The sequence below is a fragment of the Hippoglossus stenolepis genome, chromosome 10, assembly GCF_022539355.2.
Source record: "Hippoglossus stenolepis isolate QCI-W04-F060 chromosome 10, HSTE1.2, whole genome shotgun sequence".
Lineage (NCBI taxonomy): Eukaryota > Metazoa > Chordata > Actinopteri > Pleuronectiformes > Pleuronectidae > Hippoglossus > Hippoglossus stenolepis.
In genome coordinates, this window is record NC_061492.1 from 26,827,582 (window position 1) to 26,844,299 (window position 16,718).

The 16,718-nt window shown below is 46.8% G+C and overlaps 34 non-coding genes across 34 annotated transcripts; all 34 read right to left on the reverse strand.

Annotated features, from left to right (window-relative positions):
- Positions 1-268: 268 nt before the first annotated feature.
- On the reverse strand, positions 269-459 carry LOC124854101. Its single transcript, XR_007034350.1, has one exon. It is a non-coding gene; the product is annotated as a U2 spliceosomal RNA (small nuclear RNA).
- Positions 460-637: 178 nt separating this feature from the next.
- LOC124853214 lies at positions 638-750 on the reverse strand. Its single transcript, XR_007033557.1, has one exon. It is a non-coding gene; the product is annotated as a U5 spliceosomal RNA (small nuclear RNA).
- Positions 751-1,247: 497 nt separating this feature from the next.
- LOC124854163 lies at positions 1,248-1,436 on the reverse strand. Its single transcript, XR_007034411.1, has one exon. It is a non-coding gene; the product is annotated as a U2 spliceosomal RNA (small nuclear RNA).
- Positions 1,437-1,616: 180 nt separating this feature from the next.
- LOC124853738 lies at positions 1,617-1,728 on the reverse strand. Its single transcript, XR_007034077.1, has one exon. It is a non-coding gene; the product is annotated as a U5 spliceosomal RNA (small nuclear RNA).
- A 496-nt stretch (positions 1,729-2,224) lies between these two features.
- Positions 2,225-2,410, reverse strand: LOC124852838. The gene has a single exon (XR_007033259.1). It is a non-coding gene; the product is annotated as a U2 spliceosomal RNA (small nuclear RNA).
- Positions 2,411-2,589: 179 nt separating this feature from the next.
- Positions 2,590-2,702, reverse strand: LOC124853215. The gene has a single exon (XR_007033558.1). It is a non-coding gene; the product is annotated as a U5 spliceosomal RNA (small nuclear RNA).
- A 497-nt stretch (positions 2,703-3,199) lies between these two features.
- On the reverse strand, positions 3,200-3,390 carry LOC124854343. The gene has a single exon (XR_007034587.1). It is a non-coding gene; the product is annotated as a U2 spliceosomal RNA (small nuclear RNA).
- Positions 3,391-3,569: 179 nt separating this feature from the next.
- Positions 3,570-3,681, reverse strand: LOC124853582. The gene has a single exon (XR_007033922.1). It is a non-coding gene; the product is annotated as a U5 spliceosomal RNA (small nuclear RNA).
- Positions 3,682-4,178: 497 nt separating this feature from the next.
- Positions 4,179-4,368, reverse strand: LOC124854099. Its single transcript, XR_007034348.1, has one exon. It is a non-coding gene; the product is annotated as a U2 spliceosomal RNA (small nuclear RNA).
- A 178-nt stretch (positions 4,369-4,546) lies between these two features.
- Positions 4,547-4,659, reverse strand: LOC124853274. Its single transcript, XR_007033617.1, has one exon. It is a non-coding gene; the product is annotated as a U5 spliceosomal RNA (small nuclear RNA).
- A 497-nt stretch (positions 4,660-5,156) lies between these two features.
- On the reverse strand, positions 5,157-5,346 carry LOC124854094. Its single transcript, XR_007034343.1, has one exon. It is a non-coding gene; the product is annotated as a U2 spliceosomal RNA (small nuclear RNA).
- Positions 5,347-5,525: 179 nt separating this feature from the next.
- Positions 5,526-5,636, reverse strand: LOC124853592. Its single transcript, XR_007033932.1, has one exon. It is a non-coding gene; the product is annotated as a U5 spliceosomal RNA (small nuclear RNA).
- Positions 5,637-6,082: 446 nt separating this feature from the next.
- Positions 6,083-6,273, reverse strand: LOC124852713. Its single transcript, XR_007033136.1, has one exon. It is a non-coding gene; the product is annotated as a U2 spliceosomal RNA (small nuclear RNA).
- A 180-nt stretch (positions 6,274-6,453) lies between these two features.
- LOC124853301 lies at positions 6,454-6,565 on the reverse strand. Its single transcript, XR_007033644.1, has one exon. It is a non-coding gene; the product is annotated as a U5 spliceosomal RNA (small nuclear RNA).
- Positions 6,566-7,065: 500 nt separating this feature from the next.
- Positions 7,066-7,256, reverse strand: LOC124854147. Its single transcript, XR_007034395.1, has one exon. It is a non-coding gene; the product is annotated as a U2 spliceosomal RNA (small nuclear RNA).
- A 178-nt stretch (positions 7,257-7,434) lies between these two features.
- Positions 7,435-7,545, reverse strand: LOC124853376. The gene has a single exon (XR_007033719.1). It is a non-coding gene; the product is annotated as a U5 spliceosomal RNA (small nuclear RNA).
- Positions 7,546-8,044: 499 nt separating this feature from the next.
- Positions 8,045-8,236, reverse strand: LOC124853531. The gene has a single exon (XR_007033873.1). It is a non-coding gene; the product is annotated as a U2 spliceosomal RNA (small nuclear RNA).
- Positions 8,237-8,415: 179 nt separating this feature from the next.
- Positions 8,416-8,528, reverse strand: LOC124853216. Its single transcript, XR_007033559.1, has one exon. It is a non-coding gene; the product is annotated as a U5 spliceosomal RNA (small nuclear RNA).
- Positions 8,529-9,024: 496 nt separating this feature from the next.
- On the reverse strand, positions 9,025-9,215 carry LOC124854196. Its single transcript, XR_007034443.1, has one exon. It is a non-coding gene; the product is annotated as a U2 spliceosomal RNA (small nuclear RNA).
- A 175-nt stretch (positions 9,216-9,390) lies between these two features.
- Positions 9,391-9,500, reverse strand: LOC124853540. Its single transcript, XR_007033882.1, has one exon. It is a non-coding gene; the product is annotated as a U5 spliceosomal RNA (small nuclear RNA).
- Positions 9,501-9,994: 494 nt separating this feature from the next.
- LOC124853886 lies at positions 9,995-10,184 on the reverse strand. Its single transcript, XR_007034213.1, has one exon. It is a non-coding gene; the product is annotated as a U2 spliceosomal RNA (small nuclear RNA).
- A 178-nt stretch (positions 10,185-10,362) lies between these two features.
- On the reverse strand, positions 10,363-10,475 carry LOC124853217. The gene has a single exon (XR_007033560.1). It is a non-coding gene; the product is annotated as a U5 spliceosomal RNA (small nuclear RNA).
- A 495-nt stretch (positions 10,476-10,970) lies between these two features.
- Positions 10,971-11,160, reverse strand: LOC124853364. Its single transcript, XR_007033707.1, has one exon. It is a non-coding gene; the product is annotated as a U2 spliceosomal RNA (small nuclear RNA).
- A 176-nt stretch (positions 11,161-11,336) lies between these two features.
- On the reverse strand, positions 11,337-11,449 carry LOC124853218. The gene has a single exon (XR_007033561.1). It is a non-coding gene; the product is annotated as a U5 spliceosomal RNA (small nuclear RNA).
- Positions 11,450-11,944: 495 nt separating this feature from the next.
- On the reverse strand, positions 11,945-12,135 carry LOC124852724. The gene has a single exon (XR_007033147.1). It is a non-coding gene; the product is annotated as a U2 spliceosomal RNA (small nuclear RNA).
- Positions 12,136-12,313: 178 nt separating this feature from the next.
- LOC124853327 lies at positions 12,314-12,426 on the reverse strand. Its single transcript, XR_007033670.1, has one exon. It is a non-coding gene; the product is annotated as a U5 spliceosomal RNA (small nuclear RNA).
- A 493-nt stretch (positions 12,427-12,919) lies between these two features.
- On the reverse strand, positions 12,920-13,110 carry LOC124854295. Its single transcript, XR_007034539.1, has one exon. It is a non-coding gene; the product is annotated as a U2 spliceosomal RNA (small nuclear RNA).
- A 178-nt stretch (positions 13,111-13,288) lies between these two features.
- LOC124853355 lies at positions 13,289-13,400 on the reverse strand. The gene has a single exon (XR_007033698.1). It is a non-coding gene; the product is annotated as a U5 spliceosomal RNA (small nuclear RNA).
- A 495-nt stretch (positions 13,401-13,895) lies between these two features.
- LOC124854198 lies at positions 13,896-14,089 on the reverse strand. The gene has a single exon (XR_007034445.1). It is a non-coding gene; the product is annotated as a U2 spliceosomal RNA (small nuclear RNA).
- Positions 14,090-14,266: 177 nt separating this feature from the next.
- LOC124853519 lies at positions 14,267-14,376 on the reverse strand. The gene has a single exon (XR_007033861.1). It is a non-coding gene; the product is annotated as a U5 spliceosomal RNA (small nuclear RNA).
- Positions 14,377-14,872: 496 nt separating this feature from the next.
- LOC124854123 lies at positions 14,873-15,063 on the reverse strand. The gene has a single exon (XR_007034372.1). It is a non-coding gene; the product is annotated as a U2 spliceosomal RNA (small nuclear RNA).
- Positions 15,064-15,240: 177 nt separating this feature from the next.
- LOC124853829 lies at positions 15,241-15,350 on the reverse strand. The gene has a single exon (XR_007034165.1). It is a non-coding gene; the product is annotated as a U5 spliceosomal RNA (small nuclear RNA).
- Positions 15,351-15,845: 495 nt separating this feature from the next.
- LOC124854281 lies at positions 15,846-16,035 on the reverse strand. Its single transcript, XR_007034525.1, has one exon. It is a non-coding gene; the product is annotated as a U2 spliceosomal RNA (small nuclear RNA).
- Positions 16,036-16,214: 179 nt separating this feature from the next.
- Positions 16,215-16,326, reverse strand: LOC124853302. The gene has a single exon (XR_007033645.1). It is a non-coding gene; the product is annotated as a U5 spliceosomal RNA (small nuclear RNA).
- Positions 16,327-16,718: the final 392 nt, after the last annotated feature.

Here is a 16,718-nt window from a genome sequence, read left to right on the forward strand (position 1 = left end):
ATGCTGACTCTGGTTTCTCACCAAGTCTCCCAGAAGGTCTTGAGTGAAAGCAAGTTTCCATTCTTGACAAACGCTTCTAACTCAATTTGGAATCCAGTTCAAGCTCATTGTGACCCCGTGCATGGTCACGCCACTAAGCAGTGAGCCATCAGAGCGGTTTCACACACTTGTGTGTGCCAGGCCGTTACTCTCACTTTCATTGAGCCAGTGTAGAATTCACTTTGATACGCGATAATTGTTTGAGTGTTTGGTTTTCTACAAGGTAAGAACAGAGTGCAATGCTCCCAGCGGCACTGCAATGCTAGGTCGATGCGTGGAGAGAAAGGAGCAAGCTCCAAATTTCTGCCCTCATGCCAAAAATCTGCTTAATATGTAGTCCTCATATAGAGGACATATCAGATATTAAACTGATAAGAACAGATACTACACTTGATCTTAGCCAAAAGGCCGAGAAGCGATAAGCCCCAAGTGTTGGATGTCCACGCCAAGCTCTTGGCACAAATCTCACTTGTTGTGGTACCCCGTTCGTAGGTGTGCATAACAATGGCTGCTGCTTATCACCTCCGCCCAAGCTCTCCTTTGTGGCGCTTGATTTCTGACCTAGACAGCTCTTTGACTTTCACAATTTCATAAGGCTCAGCCATACAGCAAAGCCTGCCAAAAATATATTCAACTCATGTTTGTTCCTCTCCACGGAAGTCTTTAGTAAAAGGCGAAAGACTTGTGCGTTATGAAGAGAAACCAGAGTCAGCATGGCCTCTGTTGGAGAGCAGCAGAGGAGCCTCTCGGTCACAGTCACCACCTTCACGGTAGGCCTCTCTTTGCTTTCCGCATGTCAGATCCCAGTATGCAACATTCCTAACCCGCCCCATCTGCCAACCAAAATTATACACGTCTTTATTACCTCCTGCCCTGACTACTGTGATTGGCTTTTAAGCCTGCCTACAATACATCCCTGAACCACTTACATCCGCTCCAAAATGCTGACTCTGGTTTCTCACCAAGTCTCCCAGAAGGTCTTGAGGAAAGCAAGTTTCCATTCTTGACAAACGCTTCTAACTCAATTTGGAATCCAGTTCAAGCTCATTGTGACCCCGTGCATGGTCACGCTACTAAGCAGTGAGCCATCAGAGCGGTTTCACACACTTGTGTGTGCCAGGTCAGCATCTCAGTTTCATTGAGCCAGTGTAGAATTCACTTTTGATACGCGACAATTGTTTGAGTGTTTGGTTTTCTACAAGGTAAGAACAGAGTGCACCGCTCCCAGCGGCACTGCAATGCTAGGTCGATGCGTGAGAGAAAGGAGCAAGCTCCAAATTTCTGCCCTCATGCCAAAATCTGCTTAATATGTAGTCCTCATATAGAGGACATATCAGATATTAAACTGATAAGAACAGATACTACACTTGATCTTAGCCAAAAGGCCGAGAAGCGATAAGCCCCAAGTGTTGGATGTCCACGCCAAGCTCTTGGCACAAATCTCACTTGTTGTGGTACCCGTCTGAGGGTGTGCATAACAATGGCTGCTGCTTATCACCTCCGCCTCAAGCTCTCCTTTGTGGCGCTTGATTTCTGACCTAGACAGCTCTTTGACTTTTCACAATCTTCATAAGGCTCAGCCATACAGCAAAGCCTGCCAAAATATATTCAACTCATGTTTGTTCCTTCCACGGAAGTCTTTAGTAAAAGGCGAAAGACTTGTGGCGTTATGAAGAGAAACCAGAGTCAGCATGGCCCTCTGTTGAGAGCAGCAGAGGAGCCTCTCGTCACAGTCACCACCTTCACGGTAGGCCTCTTTGCTTTCCGTATGTCAGATCCCAGTATGCAACATTCCCAACCCGCCCCATCTGCCAACCAAAATTATACACGCCTTCTTATTACCTCCTGCCCTGACTACTGTGATTGGCTTTTAAGCCTGCCTAAGCAATACATCCCTGAACCACTTACATCTGCTCCAAAATGCTGACTCTGGTTTCTCACCAAGTCTCCCAGAAGGTCTTGAGTGAAAGCAAGTTTCCATTCTTGACAAACGCTTCTAACTCAATTTGAATCCAGTTCAAGCTCATTGTGACCCCGCATGGTCACGTCACTAAGCAGTGAGCCATCAGAGCGGTTTCACACACTTGTGTGTGCCAGGCCGTTACCTCAGTTTCATTGAGCCAGTGTAGAATTCACTTTTGATACGCGACAATTGTTTGAGTGTTTGGTTTTCTACAAGGTAAGAACAGAGTGCACTGCTCAGCGGCACTGCAATGCTAGGTCGATGCGTGGAGAGAAAGGAGCAAGCTCCAAATTTCTGCTCTCATGCAAAAATCTGCTTAATATGTAGTCCATATAGAGGACATATCAGATATTAAACTGATAAGAACAGATACTACACTTGATCTTAGCCAAAAGGCCGAGAAGCGATAAGCCCCAAGTGTTGGATGTCCACGCCAAGCTCTTGGCACAAATCTCACTTGTTGTGGTACCCCGTCTGTAGGTGTGCATAACAATGGCTGCTGCTTATCACCTCCGCCCAAGCTCTCCTTTGTGGCGCTTGATTTCTGACCTAGACAGCTCTTTGACTTTTCACAATTTCATAAGGCTCAGCCATACAGCAAAGCCTGCCAAAAATATATTCAACTCATGTTTGTTCCTCTCCACGGAAGTCTTTAGTAAAAGGCGAAAGACTTGTGCGTTATGAAGAGAAACCAGAGTCAGCATGCCCTCTGTTGGAGAGCAGCAGAGGAGCCTCTCGGGTCACAGTCACCACCTTCACGGTAGGCCTCTCTTTGCTTTCCGCATGTCAGATCCCAGTATGCAACATTCCCAACCCGCCCCCATCTGCCAACCAAAATTATACACGTCTTTATTACCTCCTGCCCTGACTACTGTGATTGGCTTTAAGCCTGCCTAAGCAATACATCCTGAACCACTTACATTCGCTCCAAAATGCTGACTCTGGTTTCTCACCAAGTCTCCCAGAAGGTCTTGAGGAAAGCAAGTTTCCATTCTTGACAAACGCTTCTAACTCAATTTGGAATCCAGTTCAAGCTCATTGTGACTCTGCATGGTCACGTCACTAAGCAGTGAGCTATCAGAGCGGTTTCACACACTTGTGTGTGCCAGGCCATACTTTCAGTTTCATTGAGCCAGTGTAGAATTCACTTTTGATACGCGACAATTGTTTGAGTGTTTGGTTTTCTACAAGGTAAGAACAGAGTGCACCGTTCCCAGCGGCACTGCAATGCTAGGTCGATGCGTGGAGAGAAAGGAGCAAGCTCCAAATTTCTGCCCTCATGCCAAAAATCTGCTTAATATGTAGTCCTCATATAGAGGACATATCAGATATTAAACTGATAAGAACAGATACTACACTTGATCTTAGCCAAAAGGCCGAGAAGCGATAAGCCCCAAGTGTTGGATGTCCACGCCAAGCTCTTGGCACAAATCTCACTTGTTGTGGTACCCCGTCTCGTAGGTGTGCATAACAATGGCTGCTGCTTATCACCTCCGCCCAAGCCTCCTTTGTGGCGCTTTGATTTCTGACCTAGACAGCTCTTTGACTTTCACAACTTCATAAGGCTCAGCCATACAGCAAAGCCTGCCAAAAATATATTCAACTCATGTTTGTTCCTTCCACGGAAGTCTTTAGTAAAAGGCGAAAGACGTGTGCGTTATGAAGAGAAACCAGAGTCAGCATGCCCCTCTGTTGGAGAGCAGCAGAGGAGCCTCTCGGTCACAGTCACCACCTTCACGGTAGGCCCTCTTGCTTTCCGTGATGTCAGATCCCAGTATGCAACATTCTAAAACCCGCCCCCATCTGCCAACCAAAATTATACACGTCTTTATTACCTCCTGCCCTGACTACTGTGATTGGCTTTTAAGCCTGCCTAAGCAATACATCCTGAACCACTTACATCCGCTCCAAAATGCTGACTCTGGTTTCTCACCAAGTCTCCCAGAAGGTCTTGAGGAAAGCAAGTTTCCATTCTTGACAAACGCTTCTAACTCAATTTGGAATCCAGTTCAAGCTCATTGTGACCCTGCATGGTCACGCCACTAAGCAGTGAGCCATCAGAGCGGTTTCACACACTTGTGTGTGCCAGGCCGTTACCTCAGTTTCATTGAGCCAGTGTAGAATTCACTTTGATACGCGACAATTGTTTGAGTGTTTGGTTTTCTACAAGGTAAGAACAGAGTGCACCGTTCCCAGCGGCACTGCAATGCTAGGTCGATGCATGGAGAGAAAGGAGCAAGCTCCAAATTTCTGCCCTCATGCCAAAATCTGCTTAATATGTAGTCCTCATATAGAGGACATATCAGATATTAAACTGATAAGAACAGATACTACACTTGATCTTAGCCAAAAGGCCGAGAAGCGATAAGCCCCAAGTGTTGGATGTCCACGCCTAAGCTCTTGGCACAAATCTCACTTGTTGTGGTACCCCGTCGTAGGTGTGCATAACAATGGCTGCTGCTTATCACCTCCGCCCAAGCTCTCCTTTGTGGCGCTTGATTTCTGACCTAGACAGCTCTTTGACTTTTCACAATTTACAAGGCTCAGCCATACAGCAAAGCCTGCCAAAAATATATTCAACTCATGTTTGTTCCTTTCCACGGAAGTCTTTAGTAAAAGGCGAAAGACTTGTGCGTTATGAAGAGAAACCAGAGTCAGCATGGCCCTCTGTTGAGAGCAGCAGAGGAGCCTCCTCGGTCACAGTCACCACCTTCACGGTAGGCCTCTCTTTGCTTTCCGTATGTCAGATCCCAGTATGCAACATTCCCAACCCGCCCCCATCTGCCAACCAAAATTATACACGTCTTTATTACCTCCTGCCCTGACTACTGTGATTGGCTTTAAGCCTGCCTAAGCAATACATCCCTGAACCACTTACATTCGCTCCAAAATGCTGACTCTGGTTTCTCACCAAGTCTCCCAGAAGGTCTTGAGGAAAGCAAGTTTCCATTCTTGACAAACGCTTCTAACTCAATTTGAATCCAGTTCAAGCTCATTGTGACTCTGGCATGGTCACGCCACTAAGCAGTGAGCCATCAGAGCGGTTTCACACACTTGTGTGTGCTAGGCCGTTACCTCAGCTTCATTGAGCCAGTGTAGAATTCACTTTGATACGCGACAATTGTTTGAGTGTTTGGTTTTCTACAAGGTAAGAACAGAGTGCACCGCTCCCAGCGGCACTGCAATGCTAGGTCGATGCGTGGAGAGAAAGGAGCAAGCTCCAAATTTCTGCCCTCATGCCAAAATCTGCTTAATATGTAGTCCTCATATAGAGGACATATCAGATATTAAACTGATAAGAACAGATACTACACTTGATCTTAGCCAAAAGGCCGAGAAGCGATAAGCCCCAAGTGTTGGATGTCCACGCCAAGCTCTTGGCACAAATCTCACTTGTTGTGGTACCCCGTCTCGTAGGTGTGCATAACAATGGCTGCTGCTTATCACCTCCGCCCAAGCTCTCCTTTGTGGCGCTTGATTTCTGACCTAGACAGCTCTTTTGACTTTCACACTTCATAAGGCTCAGCCATACAGCAAAGCCTGCCAAAAATATATTCAACTCATGTTTGTTCCTCTCCACGGAAGTCTTTAGTAAAAGGCTAAAGACTTGTGCAGAGAAGAGAAACCAGAGTCAGCATGGCCCTCTGTTGGAGAGCAGCAGAGGAGCCTCTCGTCACAGTCACCACCTTCACGGTAGGCCTCTCTTTGCTTTCCGCATGTCAGATCCCAGTATGCAACATTCCCAACCCGCCCCATCTGCCAACCAAAATTATACACGTCTTTATTACCTCCTGCCCTGACTACTGTGATTGGCTTTAAGCCTGCCTAAGCAATACATCCCTGAACCACTTACATTCGCCTCCAAAATGCTGACTCTGGTTTCTCACCAAGTCTCCCAGAAGGTCTTGAGGAAAGCAAGTTTCCATTCTTGACAAACGCTTCTAACTCAATTTGAATCCAGTTCAAGCTCATTACCCGCATGGTCACGTCACAAGCAGGAGCATCAGACGTTTCACACTTGTGTGTGCCAACTTTGATACGCGACAATTGTTTGAGTGTTTGGTTTTCTACAAGGTAAGAACAGAGTGCACCGCTCCCAGCGGCACTGCAATGCTAGGTCGATGCGTGGAGAGAAAGGAGCAAGCTCCAAATTTCTGCCCTCATGCCAAAAATCTGCTTAATATGTAGTCCTCATATAGAGGACATATCAGATATTAAACTGATAAGAACAGATACTACACTTGATCTTAGCCAAAAGGCCGAGAAGCGATAAGCCCCAAGTGTTGGATGTCCACGCCAAGCTCTTGGCACAAATCTCACTTGTTGTGGTACCCCGTTCGTAGGTGTGCATAACAATGGCTGCTGCTTATCACCTCCGCCCAAGCTCTCCTTTGTGGCGCTTGATTTCTGACCTAGACAGCTCTTTGACTTTTCACACTCCCCATAAGGCTCAGCCATACAGCAAAGCCTGCCAAAATATATTCAACTCATGTTTGTTCCTCTCCACGGAAGTCTTTAGTAAAAGGCGAAAGACTTGTGCGTTATGAAGAGAAACCAGAGTCAGCATGGCCCTCTGTTGGAGAGCAGCAGAGGAGCCTCTCGGTCACAGTCACCACCTTCACGGTAGGCCTCTCTTTGCTTTCCGCATGTCAGATCCCAGTATGCAACATTCCCAACCCGCCCCCATCTGCCAACCAAAATTATACACGTCTTTATTACCTCCTGCCCTGACTACTGTGATTGGCTTTTAAGCCTGCCTAAGCAATACATCCCTGAACCACTTACATTCGCTCCAAAATGCTGACTCTGGTTTCTCACCAAGTCTCCCAGAAGGTCTTGAGTGAAAGCAAGTTTCCATTCTTGACAAACGCTTCTAACTCAATTTGGAATCCAGTTCAAGCTCATTGTGACCCTGCATGGTCACGTCACTAAGCAGTGAGCCATCAGAGCGGTTTCACACACTTGTGTGTGCCAGGCCGTTACCTCAGTTTCATTGAGCCAGTGTAGAATTCACTTTTGATACGCGACAATTGTTTGAGTGTTTGGTTTTCTACAAGGTAAGAACAGAGTGCACGCTCCCAGCGGCACTGCAATGCTAGGTCGATGCGTGGAGAGAAAGGAGCAAGCTCCAAATTTCTGCCCCTCATGCCAAAAATCTGCTTAATATGTAGTCCTCATATAGAGGACATATCAGATATTAAACTGATAAGAACAGATACTACACTTGATCTTAGCCAAAAGGCCGAGAAGCGATAAGCCCCAAGTGTTGGATGTCCACGCCAAGCTCTTGGCACAAATCTCACTTGTTGTGGTACCCCGTCTGAGGTGTGCATAACAATGGCTGCTGCTTATCACCTCCGCCCAAGCTCTCCTTTGTGGCGCTTGATTTCTGACCTAGACAGCTCTTTGACTTTTCACAATTTCATAAGGCTCAGCCATACAGCAAAGCCTGCCAAAATATATTCAACTCATGTTTGTTCCTCTCCACGGAAGTCTTTAGTAAAAGGCGAAAGACTTGTGCGTATGAAGAGAAACCAGAGTCAGCATGGCCCTCTGTTGAGAGCAGCAGAGGAGCCTCTCGGTCACAGTCACCACCTTCACGGTAGGCCTCTCTTTGCTTTCCGCATGTCAGATCCCAGTATGCAACATTCCCAACCCGCCCCCATCTGCCAACCAAAATTATACACGTCTTTATTACCTCCTGCCCTGACTACTGTGATTGGCTTTTAAGCCTGCCTAAGCAATACATCCCTGAACCACTTACATTCGCTCCAAAATGCTGACTCTGGTTTCTCACCAAGTCTCCCAGAAGGTCTTGAGTGAAAGCAAGTTTCATTCTTGACAAACGCTTCTAACTCAATTTGGAATCCAGTTCAAGCTCATTGTGACCCCTGCATGGTCACGCCACTAAGCAGTGAGCCATCAGAGCGGTTTCACACACTTGTGTGTGCCAGGCCGTTACCTCACTTTCATTGAGCCAGTGTAGAATTCACTTTTGATACGCGACAATTGTTTGAGTGTTTGGTTTTCTACAAGGTAAGAACAGAGTGCACTGCTCCCAGCGGCACTGCAATGCTAGGTCGATGCGTGGAGAGAAAGGAGCAAGCTCCAAATTTCTGCCCCTCATGCCAAAAATCTGCTTAATATGTAGTCCTCATATAGAGGACATATCAGATATTAAACTGATAAGAACAGATACTACACTTGATCTTAGCCAAAAGGCCGAGAAGCGATAAGCCCCAAGTGTTGGATGTCCACGCCAAGCTCTTGGCACAAATCTCACTTGTTGTGGTACCCCGTTCGTAGGTGTGCATAACAATGGCTGCTGCTTATCACCTCCGCCCAAGCTCTCCTTTGTGGCGCTTGATTTCTGACCTAGACAGCTCTTTGACTTTTCACAATTTCATAAGGCTCAGCCATACAGCAAAGCCTGCCAAAAATATATTCAACTCATGTTTGTTCCTCTCCACGGAAGTCTTTAGTAAAAGGCGAAAGACTTGTGCGTTATGAAGAGAAACCAGAGTCAGCATGCCCTCTGTTGGAGAGCAGCAGAGGAGCCTCTCGGTCACAGTCACCACCTTCACGGTAGGCCTCTTTGCTTTCCGCATGTCAGATCCCAGTATGCAACATTCCCAACTCCGCCCCATCTGCCAACCAAAATTATACACGTCTTTATTACCTCCTGCCCTGACTACTGTGATTGGCTTTAAGCCTGCCTAAGCAATACATCCCTGAACCACTTACATTCGCTCCAAAATGCTGACTCTGGTTTCTCACCAAGTCTCCCAGAAGGTCTTGAGTGAAAGCAAGTTTCCATTCTTGACAAACGCTTCTAACTCAATTTGAATCCAGTTCAAGCTCATTGTGACCCCTGCATGGTCACGCCACAAAGCAGTGAGCCATCAGAGCGGTTTCACACACTTGTGTGTGCCAGGCCGTTACCTCAGTTTCATTGAGCCAGTGTAGAATTCACTTTTGATACGCGACAATTGTTTGAGTGTTTGGTTTTCTACAAGGTAAGAACAGAGTGCACTGCCCCAGCGGCACTGCAATGCTAGGTCGATGCGTGGAGAGAAAGGAGCAAGCTCCAAATTTCTGCCCTCATGCCAAAAAATCTGCTTAATATGTAGTCCCCATATAGAGGACATATCAGATATTAAACTGATAAGAACAGATACTACACTTGATCTTAGCCAAAAGGCCGAGAAGCGATAAGCCCCAAGTGTTGATGTCCACGCCAAGCTCTTGGCACAAATCTCACTTGTTGTGGTACCCCGTCAGAGGTGTGCATAACAATGGCTGCTGCTTATCACCTCCGCCCAAGCTCTCCTTGTGGCGCTTGATTTCTGACCTAGACAGCTCTTTGACTTTTCACATTTCATAAGGCTCAGCCATACAGCAAAGCCTGCCAAAATATATTCAACTCATGTTTGTTCCTCTCCACGGAAGTCTTTAGTAAAAGGCGAAAGACTTGTGTTATGAAGAGAAACCAGAGTCAGCATGGCCCTCTGTTGAGAGCAGCAGAGGAGCCTCTCGGTCACAGTCACCACCTTCACGGTAGGCCTCTTTGCTTTCCGCATGTCAGATCCCAGTATGCAACATTCCCAACCCGCCCCCATCTGCCAACCAAAATTATACACGTCTTTATTACCTCCTGCCCTGACTACTGTGATTGGCTTTAAGCCTGCCTAAGCAATACATCCCTGAACCACTTACATTCGCTCCAAAATGCTGACTCTGGTTTCTCACCAAGTCTCCCAGAAGGTCTTGAGTGAAAGCAAGTTTCCATTCTTGACAAACGCTTCTAACTCAATTTGGAATCCAGTTCAAGCTCATTGTGACCCTGCATGGTCACGCCACAAAGCAGTGAGCCATCAGAGCGGTTTCACACACTTGTGTGTGCCATGTCGTTACCTTCTTTCATTGAGCCAGTGTAGAATTCACTTTGATACGCGACAATTGTTTGAGTGTTTGGTTTTCTACAAGGTAAGAACAGAGTGCACCGTTCCCAGCGGCACTGCAATGCTAGGTCGATGCGGGAGAGAAAGGAGCAAGCTCCAAATTTCTGCCCTCATGCCAAAAATCTGCTTAATATGTAGTCCTCATATAGAGGACATATCAGATATTAAACTGATAAGAACAGATACTACACTTGATCTTAGCCAAAAGGCCGAGAAGCGATAAGCCCCAAGTGTTGGATGTCCACGCCAGCTCTTGGCACAAATCTCACTTGTTGTGGTACCCCGTTCGTAGGTGTGCATAACAATGGCTGCTGCTTATCACCTCCGCCCAAGCTCTCCTTTGTGGCGCTTGATTTCTGACCTAGACAGCTCTTTGACTTTTCACAATTTCATAAGGCTCAGCCATACAGCAAAGCCTGCCAAAAATATATTCAACTCATGTTTGTTCCTCTCCACGGAAGTCTTTAGTAAAAGGCGAAAGACTTGTGCGTTATGAAGAGAAACCAGAGTCAGCATGGCCCTCTGTTGGAGAGCAGCAGAGGAGCCTCTCGGTCACAGTCACCACCTTCACGGTAGGCCTCTCTTTGCTTTCCGCATGTCAGATCCCAGTATGCAACATTCCAACCCGCCCCCATCTGCCAACCAAAATTATACACGTCTTTATTACCTCCTGCCCTGACTACTGTGATTGGCTTTAAGCCTGCCTAAGCAATACATCCCTGAACCACTTACATTCGCTCCAAAATGCTGACTTGGTTTCTCACCAAGTCTCCCAGAAGGTCTTGAGTGAAAGCAAGTTTCATTCTTGACAAACGCTCTAACTCAATTTGGAATCCAGTTCAAGCTCATTGTGACCTCTGCATGGTCACGTCACAAAGCAGTGAGCCATCAGAGCGGTTTCACACACTTGTGTGTGCCAGGCCGTTACCTCAGTTTCATTGAGCCAGTGTAGAATTCACTTTGATACGCGACAATTGTTTGAGTGTTTGGTTTTCTACAAGGTAAGAACAGAGTGCACCGCCCCAGCGGCACTGCAATGCTAGGTCGATGCGTGGAGAGAAAGGAGCAAGCTCCAAATTTCTGCCCTCATGCCAAAAATCTGCTTAATATGTAGTCCTCATATAGAGGACATATCAGATATTAAACTGATAAGAACAGATACTACACTTGATCTTAGCCAAAAGGCCGAGAAGCGATAAGCCCCAAGTGTTGATGTCCACGCCAAGCTCTTGGCACAAATCTCACTTGTTGTGGTACCCGTTCGTAGGTGTGCATAACAATGGCTGCTGCTTATCACCTCCGCCCAAGCTCTCCTTTGTGGCGCTTGATTTCTGACCTAGACAGCTCTTTGACTTTTCACAATTTATAAGGCTCAGCCATACAGCAAAGCCTGCCAAAAATATATTCAACTCATGTTTGTTCCTCTCCACGGAAGTCTTTAGTAAAAGGCGAAAGACTTGTGCGTTATGAAGAGAAACCAGAGTCAGCATGGCCTCTGTTGGAGAGCAGCAGAGGAGCCTCTCGGTCACAGTCACCACCTTCACGGTAGGCCTCTCTTTGCTTTCCGCATGTCAGATCCCAGTATGCAACATTCCCAACCCGCCCCATCTGCCAACCAAAATTATACACGCTTTATTACCTCCTGCCCTGACTACTGTGATTGGCTTTTAAGCCTGCCTAAGCAATACATCCCTGAACCACTTACATTCGCTCCAAAATGCTGACTCTGGTTTCTCACCAAGTCTCCCAGAAGGTCTTGAGGAAAGCAAGTTTCCATTCTTGACAAACGCTTCTAACTCAATTTGGAATCCAGTTCAAGCTCATTGTGACCCCGCATGGTCACGCCACAAAGCAGTGAGCCATCAGAGCGGTTTCACACACTGTGTGTGCCAGGCCATTACCTCACTTTCATTGAGCCAGTGTAGAATTCACTTTTGATACGCGACAATTGTTTGAGTGTTTGGTTTTCTACAAGGTAAGAACAGAGTGCACCGCTCCCAGCGGCACTGCAATGCTAGGTCGATGCGTGGAGAGAAAGGAGCAAGCTCCAAATTTCTGCCCTCATGCCAAAAATCTGCTTAATATGTAGTCCTCATATAGAGGACATATCAGATATTAAACTGATAAGAACAGATACTACACTTGATCTTAGCCAAAAGGCCGAGAAGCGATAAGCCCCAAGTGTTGGATGTCCACGCCAAGCTCTTGGCACAAATCTCACTTGTTGTGGTACCCCGTCGTAGGTGTGCATAACAATGGCTGCTGCTTATCACCTCCGCCCAAGCTCTCCTTTGTGGCGCTTGATTTCTGACCTAGACAGCTCTTTGACTTTTCACACCTACATAAGGCTCAGCCATACAGCAAAGCCTGCCAAAAATATATTCAACTCATGTTTGTTCCTCTCCACGGAAGTCTTTAGTAAAAGGCGAAAGACTTGTGAGGTATGAAGAGAAACCAGAGTCAGCATGGCCCTCTGTTGGAGCAGCAGAGGAGCCTCTCGGTCACAGTCACCACCTTCACGGTAGGCCTCCTTTGCTTTCCGCATGTCAGATCCCAGTATGCAACATTCCCAACCCGCCCCATCTGCCAACCAAAATTATACACGCCTTTATTACCTCCTGCCCTGACTACTGTGATTGGCTTTTAAGCCTGCCTAAGCAATACATCCCTGAACCACTTACATCTGCTCCAAAATGCTGACTCTGGTTTCTCACCAAGTCTCCCAGAAGGTCTTGAGTGAAAGCAAGTTTCCATTCTTGACAAACGCTTCTAACTCAATTTGAATCCAGTTCAAGCTCATTGTGACCCTGCATGGTCACGTCACAAAGCAGTGAGCCATCAGAGCGGTTTCACACACTTGTGTGTGCCAGGCCGTTACCTCACTTTCATTGAGCCAGTGTAGAATTCACTTTGATACGCGACAATTGTTTGAGTGTTTGGTTTTCACAAGGTAAGAACAGAGTGCAGCACTGCCCAGCGGCACTGCAATGCTAGGTCGATGCGTGGAGAGAAAGGAGCAAGCTCCAAATTTCTGCCCTCATGCCAAAATCTGCTTAATATGTAGTCCTCATATAGAGGACATATCAGATATTAAACTGATAAGAACAGATACTACACTTGATCTTAGCCAAAAGGCCGAGAAGCGATAAGCCCCAAGTGTTGGATGTCCACGCCAAGCTCTTGGCACAAATCTCACTTGTTGTGGTACCTGCTTGTAGGTGTGCATAACAATGGCTGCTGCTTATCACCTCCGCCCAAGCTCTCCTTTGTGGCGCTTGATTTCTGACCTAGACAGCTCTTTGACTTTTCACAATTTCATAAGGCTCAGCCATACAGCAAAGCCTGCCAAAATATATTCAACTCATGTTTGTTCCTCTCCACGGAAGTCTTTAGTAAAAGGCGAAAGACTTGTGCAGTATGAAGAGAAACCAGAGTCAGCATGGCCCTCTGTTGGAGAGCAGCAGAGGAGCCTCTCGGTCACAGTCACCACCTTCACGGTAGGCCTCTCTTTGCTTCGCATGTCAGATCCCAGTATGCAACATTCCCAACCCGCCCCCATCTGCCAACCAAAATTATACACGTCTTTATTACCTCCTGCCCTGACTACTGTGATTGGCTTTAAGCCTGCCTAAGCAATACATCCCTGAACCACTTACATTCGCTCCAAAATGCTGACTCTGGTTTCTCACCAAGTCTCCCAGAAGGTCTTGAGTGAAAGCAAGTTTCCATTCTTGACAAACGCTTCTAACTCAATTTGAATCCAGTTCAAGCTCATTGTGACCCTGCATGGTCACGCCACAAAGCAGTGAGCCATCAGAGCGGTTTACACACTTGTGTGTGCCAGGCCGTTACCTCACTTTCATTGAGCCAGTGTAGAATTCACTTTTGATACGCGACAATTGTTTGAGTGTTTGGTTTTCTACAAGGTAAGAACAGAGTGCACCGCTCCCAGCGGCACTGCAATGCTAGGTCGATGCGTGGAGAGAAAGGAGCAAGCTCCAAATTTCTGCCCTCATGCCAAAATTCGGTTTAATATGTAGTCCTATACATATAGAGGACATATCAGATATTAAACTGATAAGAACAGATACTACACTTGATCTTAGCCAAAAGGCCGAGAAGCGATAAGCCCCAAGTGTTGATGTCCACCCAAGCTCTTGGCACAAATCTCACTTGTTGTGGTACCCCGCTCGTAGGTGTGCATAACAATGGCTGCTGCTTATCACCTCCGCCCAAGCTCTCCTTTGTGGCGCTTGATTTCTGACCTAGACAGCTCTTTGACTTTTCACAATTTCATAAGGCTCAGCCATACAGCAAAGCCTGCCAAAAATATATTCAACTCATGTTTGTTCCTCTCCACGGAAGTCTTTAGTAAAAGGCGAAAGACTTGTGGATGAAGAGAAACCAGAGTCAGCATGGCCCTCTGTTGGAGAGCAGCAGAGGAGCCTCCCGGTCACAGTCACCACCTTCACGGTAGGCCTCTCTTTGCTTTCCGCATGTCAGATCCCAGTATGCAACATTCCCAACCCGCCCCATCTGCCAACCAAAATTATACACGCCTTTATTACCTCCTGCCCTGACTACTGTGATTGGCTTTTAAGCCTGCCTAAGCAATACATCCCTGAACCACTTACATTCGCCTCCAAAATGCTGACTCTGGTTTCTCACCAAGTCTCCCAGAAGGTCTTGAGTGAAAGCAAGTTTCCATTCTTGACAAACGCTCTAACTCAATTTGGAATCCAGTTCAAGCTCATTGTGACCTCGCATGGTCACGTCACAAAGCAGTGAGCCATCAGAGCGGTTTCACACACTTGTGTGTGCCAGGCCTTACCTCACTTTCATTGAGCCAGTGTAGAATTCACTTTGATACGCGACAATTGTTTGAGTGTTTGGTTTTCTACAAGGTAAGAACAGAGGCACCGCTCCCAGCGGCACTGCAATGCTAGGTCGATGCGTGAGAGAAAGGAGCAAGCTCCAAATTTCTGCCCCTCATGCCAAAAATCTGCTTAATATGTAGTCCTCATATAGAGGACATATCAGATATTAAACTGATAAGAACAGATACTACACTTGATCTTAGCCAAAAGGCCGAGAAGCGATAAGCCCCAAGTGTTGGATGTCCACGCCAAGCTCTTGGCACAAATCTCACTTGTTGTGGTACCCGTCAGAGGTGTGCATAACAATGGCTGCTGCTTATCACCTCCGCCCAAGCTCTCCTTTGTGGCGCTTGATTTCTGACCTAGACAGCTCTTTGACTTTTCACAACTTCATAAGGCTCAGCCATACAGCAAAGCCTGCCAAAATATATTCAACTCATGTTTGTTCCTTCCACGGAAGTCTTTAGTAAAGGCTAAAGACTTGTGCGTTATGAAGAGAAACCAGAGTCAGCATGGCCTCTGTTGGAGAGCAGCAGAGGAGCCTCTCGGTCACAGTCACCACCTTCACGGTAGGCCTCTTTGCTTTCCGCATGTCAGATCCCAGTATGCAACATTCCCAACCCGCCCCATCTGCCAACCAAAATTATACACGTCTTTATTACCTCCTGCCCTGACTACTGTGATTGGCTTTTAAGCCTGCCTAAGCAATACATCCCTGAACCACTTACATTCGCTCCAAAATGCTGACTCTGGTTTCTCACCAAGTCTCCCAGAAGGTCTTGAGGAAAGCAAGTTTCCATTCTTGACAAACGCTTCTAACTCAATTTGGAATCCAGTTCAAGCTCATTGTGACCCTGCATGGTCACGCCACTAAGCAGTGAGCCATCAGAGCGGTTTTCACACACTTGTGTGTGCTAGGCGTTACCTCAGTTTCATTGAGCCAGTGTAGAATTCACTTTTGATACGCGACAATTGTTTGAGTGTTTGGTTTTCTACAAGGTAAGAACAGAGTGCACCGCTCCCAGCGGCACTGCAATGCTAGGTCGATGCGGGAGAGAAAGGAGCAAGCCCAAATTTCTGCCCTCATGCCAAAAAATCTGCTTAATATGTAGTCCTCATATAGAGGACATATCAGATATTAAACTGATAAGAACAGATACTACACTTGATCTTAGCCAAAAGGCCGAGAAGCGATAAGCCCCAAGTGTTGGATGTCCACGCCAAGCTCTTGGCACAAATCTCACTTGTTGTGGTACCCTGTCGTAGGTGTGCATAACAATGGCTGCTGCTTATCACCTCCGCCCCAAGCTCTCCTTTGTGGCGCTTGATTTCTGACCTAGACAGCTCTTTGACTTTTCACAATTTCATAAGGCTCAGCCATACAGCAAAGCCTGCCAAAATATATTCAACTCATGTTTGTTCCTCTCCACGGAAGTCTTTAGTAAAAGGCGAAAGACTTGTGCGTTATGAAGAGAAACCAGAGTCAGCATGGCCCTCTGTTGGAGAGCAGCAGAGGAGCCTCTCGGTCACAGTCACCACCTTCACGGTAGGCCTCTCTTGCTTTCCGCATGTCAGATCCCAGTATGCAACATTCCCAACCCGCCCCATCTGCCAACCAAAATTATACACGCCTTTATTACCTCCTGCCCTGACTACTGTGATTGGCTTTAAGCCTGCCTAAGCAATACATCCCTGAACCACTTACATTCGCTCCAAAATGCTGACTCTGGTTTCTCACCAAGTCTCCCAGAAGGTCTTGAGTAAAGCAAGTTTCCATTCTTGACAAACGCTTCTAACTCAATTTGGAATCCAGTTCAAGCTCATTGTGACCTCGTGCATGGTCACGCCACTAAGCAGTGAGCCATCAGAGCGGTTTCA